The sequence below is a fragment of the Cynocephalus volans genome, chromosome X, assembly GCF_027409185.1.
Source record: "Cynocephalus volans isolate mCynVol1 chromosome X, mCynVol1.pri, whole genome shotgun sequence".
Lineage (NCBI taxonomy): Eukaryota > Metazoa > Chordata > Mammalia > Dermoptera > Cynocephalidae > Cynocephalus > Cynocephalus volans.
The window spans coordinates 76985794-76993975 of record NC_084478.1 but is presented as its reverse complement, the minus strand read 5'-3'; the positions used below and the strand labels follow the sequence as shown (position 1 = coordinate 76993975).

Here is an 8182-nt window from a genome sequence, read left to right as displayed (position 1 = left end):
TTGGCTGGGCTGGATGTGGACTTGGGGGGTGGGGCATGGCTGAGGTTCTTACTTGCCCCCACCCCAGGAGCCCTGGGTGCTTCTAGTGGCAGCTTGGTAGGCATTACTAGGCTAGGTGTCCCTCAGCCCTCCACCACCCTGGCTCAGAAGCCTGGGACATTTCTGGCAGAGACTCTGTGGTCATCACTGGGATGGATTTGGACACCAGGAGGACATGGCTAAGGCCCTCAGTCCTCCCCCCACCCTAGCTTTGGGAGCCTGGGGAGCTTCTGGTCCTTCTAAGTTTTATAAGTGTTTTTTGGTGGTGTTAGACCTTTACTGGTTAATATCAGAACTTTGTCTCTGATCTGCGAGTTTTTTGTTTGTTCTTTCAGTTCTGTGTTGGATTATTCACTATTCCGACCACTTAAACTCTGCACTAGAACTAATTTGTTGTCCTTTGGTTACTTCTAAAATGGGGAAACTTCCTGTGGGGACCAGCACTTGAACCCCGCAGTTGAGCTAAATTGCTTCTTTGCTGCTGATTCTCCGGGGAAGGCTTTTTGTGCAGCTCAGGTTTTAATTGTTGACCTTGTAAGCACTTCCAGGTCTTGTAAGGTCTGATACACCTGGATTGTGTGAAAACTCTGGTCTGGGCCTGACTCTTTTCAGCAAACTGAACACCCTGCAGTTCTATATTCCTAATCAGTCTCCACTGAGTGATCCTGTGCTGATTGGAGGACAGATCAGCTGTCCATGCTGTGCCCCAATGTTGCCCTGGTGGGCCTGTGTCCCCCACCCCCTGCACTCCAAACATTTCTCATGGGACAGGTCATGTGCTGGTCCCTTGCAATGACTCACTGGCCTCTAAGTGGCTTCTTTTCTCAGTTGTCCTTAGCCCTTTGATCCTGTGTGTGTCCATGGGAACTCTATTAGTGGTCTTGCTGCCCTGGGCGCCATGAAGGCCCTCTTCTCTCTCGCAGCCTCCAAGCAACTTCATACTAAGGGCACAGTTATGGCTTTTGCCAGCTTTTGCTCCATGTCCTCACCAGGGCCAGACTTGAAGTGTTTGGGGCTCAAAACAGTCAGAACAGTCCTTTCTTTCTCTCGTCATGGCTTCTCTTGCCTTCATGAACTCCATAGTCCTCTCCTCCTCTTCCCCTGAGCTCTAGTGGCCCCAGCTTGGCAGTTGTTGCTTTTTATAGTTGTAAATTGGTTGATTGTGGAAGACGGCAATGCTGGAGACCGCTTATTCCACCATCTTGATCAGACTGCCTGTGAGTTTCTGAGATGTGTATAAAACTCAATTTCTCCCTTTTTTTAAAAAATCAGTTTTTGCCTTATTAGGTATACATTTCATGATAGGTATTGTCTTGGATTGTTCTTTGTCCCATTTATTTATTTATTTATTATTTTTGCCTTGAATCCTTTCTTGAATTTCTGTCACTGTTGTTTGCTTTTTTGGGTAGCTTTCTTTTTATTAATAATTGTTCAGTTTATCATTTTATAATTTACCACCTCCCTGTGCCATTTTGTTTTAAGTGTGCCTCAGTTTGTTACATAGCCTCTGCTGCCATCTCTGAAAGACCAACTGCAGTCATACAGGTGGTTTCCAGCTTCAAGTATTCTTGTTTTGAAGTTATCTCAACTCTGTCCCTATAATCACCACCATACATCATCTTCCTCTTGAGAATTCATTTTCCCAAGTAAACTTGTATATTGTTTTTGCAGAGAGATTAGGGTATAAACAGCCTTTGTATATTCAGTGCTTTATTCAATACATATGTGGTCTGAGAAAGGTAGAGGTACTATCTATTACCAAAGACACTGCCCTCCTCATTAATGCATCATTACTGAGAGAATGAGGTTCTGATTTCTTTGTGATAGGAACTGCACACAGAGTTACACCAAATCTAATTACCCCAGTTTTTTGCCATGGTTCTTATCAATTCTGAGAAGCAGTGCTTTTTAAAGTTAGCCATGACATGAACACACTGTCTGTACCTGAAGAGGGAGGATATGCTCCGCAACAGCCAACTCCTTAAAGCCGCCATCCCTCAGCAGGCATATGCCAGACACACCATATTGTGTTTATTTGGTAGTGTCATATTTCCTTTTTTTTTTTTTTTTTTTGTATTTCTTGTTTCTCTGCATTGATATCTGTGTATCTGACAGAACAGTTGCCTCTTTCAGTTTTGTAGAGTAGTTGTGTGGGGAAAGACTTTCACCTACTAATGTGTTGATTGGGTAGAGTACAATGGCTTTGTTCTGGATGGATGAAGTAGTATAGACTCTGTAGTTTCTTCAGCTGTAATCCACATTTGCTATGTTTGCAAGTGACTCAGCATCCTATTCTTAGGAGGTGTGTGGCAGTGGTGGCACAACTTTGCCAGGGGTGGGCTCATTGGGTTGGTTCTCAGGCTGGGGATATGCACATGAACACTCTGGGTCAGACGTCCCAGGAGCTGGCTCACTAGGAATGGGTTTGCTGGTTTGATTCTCAGGCTGGGGATGTGAGTGTGTGGTGTTTCAGGGCCTTGGGATGGTATGTAAGTGGCACAATCACTGTGCTGATTCTTTGACTGTGAGTGAACTCGCCAGGGGCACATCAGCCTGGCTGTTTCTCACTCAGATGCATGGGCATGCAATGGCTCGAAGACCCAGGGGTGGGTTTGCCAGGGGTGTGACAGCTGGGCTGTTTCTCTGAGCTGTGGGCATGGGCTTGCTTTGGCTTAGCTAGCTGAGTGAGGATCTTCCAGGGGCTAGTTTACTGAGTCACTTCTTGGGGTCAGGTGTGAAGTTGTGCTTCCCTCATCTGCTTAGGAGTGTGTCTGCCAATGATAAGCTGCTAAGCCAGTTCTCAGGTAGTGGGTAAGGTTGCAGGGCCAGCCTGCTTAAAGCAGGGCTGGCCAGCCACTTCTCAGGTGGTGGGTGAAATCATGAGGCAGGTTTGCCATGAGTGAGGCCACTGAGCAGCTACTTGGGTAGTGGGAAAGGTTATGAAGTGGGTCTGCAGAGATGGGGCCCAGCCAGCTGCTTCTCGGGTGATGGATGAAGTTGTGAGGCAGGCATGCAGATAGCATGCTTGGCCAGCTGGTTGGTGCGGTTGGGAGGTGGGTCCTTCAAGGGCAAAACCACTTGGCCACTTCTGTGGGAGGGTGCAGATATGCTTTAGCTCTGTTGGCTTGGGGATGTGTTCATTATGGTAGACCCCCCTGAACTGTTTTTCCAGGTTTGGTGAGCAGGGGTGCAGTACGTAGTGAGATGGTGGGGGGTGGGGGCAGGTCCACTGAAGGTGGGTCCATTTGTCTGATCTCACTAAGGGCGTGGTGATATGGCAATTCTGCTGAGCTAGGTTTGGTTTCCCAGATGTTAAGGACTAGAATCACAGCCACTCCTTGGCCCAGACTCCAAGCTGTTGGGATCAGGGCACTGTAGCCATGCATTTGAGTGCATCAGGATGATGGTGGAGTGTTAAAGCTGGGGCAGCACAGGGCGTGCTCCCGCAATGGCTCTGGTTTCAAGATGGTGCCATAGTGTATCAGCTTCAATCACAAGAGCAGGAAGTGGGGAGTGCACAATATGTGCTCCTGTTCTGGAGCAATGCAATGCATGTGTTCTAGGAAGTTTCCCACCCTTGGCTCTGGGTTTGCAAGGGCTGTGAAATCCTACTGCAGTTGGAACTGCAGGCCTCTGTAGTGAGAATGGGGGTTGTTGTTGGCCTTCTGCCTACCTTTTCCCCCTGCAAGGGAAAAACCGTCTTGCACTGTTTGCAGTGGTGGAGATGTAGTGGCTGAGGCAGTGTGCCTCTCTCTCCTCTCTGTACTAGCATTCTGGGCTTTTGTATATCACAGGGATCTTACCAGTCTCCTGCTGCACTCTTGCACTCTTCTGCAGATGCTCCCATCAACATTTAGCTGTCTATTAGCTGTTCTGGTCCTTCTCTGTGGGAGGAAACCAGGCATCTCTAGTCCACCATCTTGCCTCCACTTAAGGTGAGGTTTTCATAGTTACGTTATGAATTTTTAGATTTTATTTAAATCTTCTGTTTTAGCAGGACTTGTCTGATACCACTTCCAGTGGGAGAAGTAGGTGACTCTCCTTACTGCTAGGTGGGCACGGAAGACCAGGATCCCCAGTCAGCCTCCATTAGTATCCAGTTCTTGATAGGGGTTCTCTTTTATTGCTTGGTGACAATGGAATTTAGGCTTACTACTAGGCTTCTAATGACATTACTGTGGCTGGGAGAAGAAGGGGTGTCTGATAATTGCTCCCCAATTACTTTACAACTAAGTAAGGTTGGAGGTTAACATTGGGGGGAAGATAAAATTTCTGTCTCTCCACTAGGTAACACTCCAGTGGGGAATGGGAGGGGCACCTTGTTATTGCTAGTTGGGGCTGAAAATCTAGATTCCCCATGTATTCTCCACTGACACCAGTGGTTGGGCATTGTTACCACCAGGTAAAAATCAAAGTTCCATTCTCTTATTTAGCCTTCTCTGACACCACCCTTGTGGTGTGAGGAGGGGTGACTTTACATTTAGGTAAGAGAGGGAGTCTAAGCTCCCCACTTGGACTTTAGTGGTGTGGGTGGGATGGGGCTACAAGATTTTTCATATTGTTTCACTGGAGTAAGAGGCTATTGTCCAAAAGTTTTCTGTCTTGTTTGGCTGCCCCTTTTCCTGTTCCACTGGATAGAGAAAACTGTCTTTTTTTCCATCTTTTTCTTTTGTTTTTGTCTGCTCCCATTGGCATTTCTGGTTTTCTTCTTTTTTCAGCACTCAGTCCTGGATATGAAGCAAAAGGAAAACCAAGGGACTTACTGCCATATTGGCCATAGATTCTCGAGGTCCCTGGCTTCTCTGCCTTCTTTTCTCCACCTTTCATAGTCTTCTCTCTTTGTTTTATATGTACATACTGTTAAATTAAGCTAGACAGTTGGCTCTCCATGTCTGTGGGTTTTGCATCTCACAGGAATGAAAAATATTTTTAAAAAATGGTTGTGTCTGTACTGAATATACACAGTCTTTTCTTATTCCTTAAACAATACGGTATAACAATTATTTAATAGCATTTACATTGTATTTGGTATTCTAAGTAATCTAGAGATGATTTAAAGTATACAGGAGGATGTGCGTAGGTTATATGCAAATACCACACGATTTTATATAAAGAACTTGAGCATCTATGGATTTTTGTATGGGGAGGAGGGTTCTGGAATTAATCCCCTATAGATACCAAGAGATACCTGTACTTACATAAGAAATAGAGACAAGTGCATCTTCCCATCTTGTTTGAAAGTGGAAGTGAAGACAGTGTAGGATTTACATATGGATAGACAAATGAATGGAGTAGAATGGTGATTCTAGAAACAAATCTACATGAGCACAGACCCTTAATTTATGACAAAGGTGATAATGGAGAGCAGCAAGAAAAGGCTATTCTTTTTTTTTTCCTTTTTCTTTTTTTGGCATCCTTAACCTGTAATCTGATGCCAGGTTTGTTTTTTTTTTTTTTTACTTTTTAAAAATTTAAATTTATCAATATACAACCTAGTTGATTTTCACGTCTCTACCAATTCCTCCTTTCCCCCCCCCTCTCTCCCCTTTCAGCAGCGTATCTGTTCACTTCTCTGAACAAGTTCAAGGAATTGTGATTGTTGTGTCCTTTTTTTTCTCCCCCATTTATTTGTTTGTATATGTATGTATGTATGTATTTATTTATTGTTAAGAAAAAAATTTATTATACATACTGTGACATGTGAAGAGGAATTGCTGGATGGATGATAAAGTCCCCTTTTCCCAAAGCAGTCCACGGTGTGTTATTTAAAGAAAGAGTTAAGAATAATCTGCAATTATAAACCTAAATATGTTGGCATATATCACTTTTTTCAATTAATTTATTTTTAATTTTAATTTATCAGTATACAATGTAGTTGATGTTCGTGTCCCTTTATCAATTCCTCCTTTCCCCCTACTTCTCCCCCCTCCCACCCATCAACATCATATTTGTTCACTTGTCTTAACAAGTTCAAGAAATTGTTGTGATTGTTGTGTCTTCTTCCCAGCCCCCCAACCATTTGTTTGTATATCTATTTATTTATTTATTTTGGGCTCCCACAAATAAGTGAGAACACGTGGCATTTCTCTTTCTGTGCCTGACTTATTTCACTTAATATATTTTTTTCTAAGTCCATCCATCTTGCTGCAAATGGTAGTATTTCACTCTTTTTTATAGCAGAGTAGTATTCCATTGTGTAGATATACCACAGTTTCCTTATCCACTGATCTGATGTTGGACACTGGGGCTAGTTCCAACTCTCAGCTATTATAAATAGTGCTGCAATAAACATGGGAGTACAGGTATCCTTTCAACATGATAATTTCCATTCCTCTGTGTATATTACCAGCAGTGGAATAGCTGGGTCATATGGTAGATCTATCTGTAATTGTTAAAGGAACCTCCAAGCCATTTTCCATAAAGGCTGCACCATTTTGCAGTCCTACCAACAGTGTATGAGAGTTCCTTTTTCTCCGCAACCTCACCAGCATTTATCACTCTCAGTTGTTTGGGTATTAGCCATCCTAACTGGAGTGAGATGGTATCTCAAAGTGGTTTTGATTTGCATTTCCTGAATGCTGAGTGATGTTGAGCATTTTTTCATGTGTCTGTGGCCATTTGTACATCTTCCTTTGAAAAGTGCCTATTCAGCTCCTTTGCTCATTTTTTAATTGGGTTACTTGTTTTTATGCTAAGTACTTTGAGTTCCTTGTATATTCTGGATATTAATCCTTTGTCAGATGTATATTTTTCAAATACACTCTCACACTCTGTTGGTTGTCTTTTTGTTCTGTTAATTACTTCCTTGCTGTGCAGAAGCTTTTTAGTCTCTTCCCCAGCATGTAGTCTTGGTGCTTTGTCAAAGATCAGATGGCTGTAGGTGTATGCATTGATTTCTGGATTCTCTTCTAGGTTGCATTGGTCTGTGTGACTATTTCTGACTGTACCATGCTGTTTTGGTTACTATAGCATTGTAGTATAGTTTAAAGTCAGGTAGTGTTATGCCTCCAGCTTTATTATTATTATTACTACTACTACTACTACTACTACTACTACTACTACTACTACTACTACTACTACTACTACTACTACTACTACTACTACTATTATTTTTGCTCAGGGTTGCATTGGCTGTTCATGAACTTTTGTTATTCTATATGAAAGTTTGAATTGTTTTTTCCATTTCCGAGAAGAATGTCATTGTAATTTTGATGGGGATATTGCATTGAATCTGTAGACTACTTTGGGTAGTATGGACATTTCACAATGTTAATTCTTCCAGTCCAAAAGCATGGGATATGTTTCCATATTCTTGTTTCCTCTTTAATTTCTCTCAACAGTGGTTTGTTGTTCTCATCATAGAGATATTTCATATCCTTGATTAACTTTTGTTCCTAGGTATTTTATTTTTTTGGTGACTAATGTAAATAGGCTAGCTTTCTTGATTTCTTTTTCTGCTAGTTCATTGTGGGATTATAGAAATGCTACTCATTTTTGCATGTTGATTTTCTATCCTGCAACTTTGCTGAAGTCATTAATCAACTCTAAGAGTATTTTTGTAGAGTCTTTAGGCTGCTCTCTATATAGGATCATACCATCTACAAATGGGGACAGTTTGACTTCATCTTTTCCAATATGGATGCCCTTTATTTCCTTCTCTTCCCTGACTGCTCTGTCTAGTACTTCCAACACTATGTTGAATAGGAGTGGAGAGAGTGGGCATCCTTGTCGTGTTCCTGTTCTTAAGGGAAAATCTTTCAACTTTTCCCCATCCAGGATAATATTGACAGTGGGTTTGTCATATATGGCTTTAATTGTGTTGAGATACTTTCCTTCTATACCCATTTTATAGAAAGTCTTTATCATGAACATATGTTGAGTTTTATCAAATTGCTTTCTCAGCGTCTATAGAGATGGCCTATGGATTTTGTCTTGGTTTTGTTGATGTGCTGTATCACATATATTGATTTGTGTATGTTGAACCAATCTTGCATCCCTGGGATGAATCCCACTTAACCATGGTGTATAATTTTATGCATGTGTTGCTGTATTCTATTAGCTAGTATTTTATTGAGAAGTTTTGCATTTATGTTCATCAAAGATATTGGCATGTAGTTTTCTTATTTTGTTGTATCTTGTCTGG

At 42.1% G+C, this 8182-nt stretch overlaps 1 pseudogene; it reads right to left on the bottom strand.

Moving 5' to 3' along the window:
- Window positions 1-1535: 1535 nt before the first annotated feature.
- LOC134368056 (diablo IAP-binding mitochondrial protein-like) lies at window positions 1536-2033 on the bottom strand (annotated as a pseudogene).
- Window positions 2034-8182: the final 6149 nt, after the last annotated feature.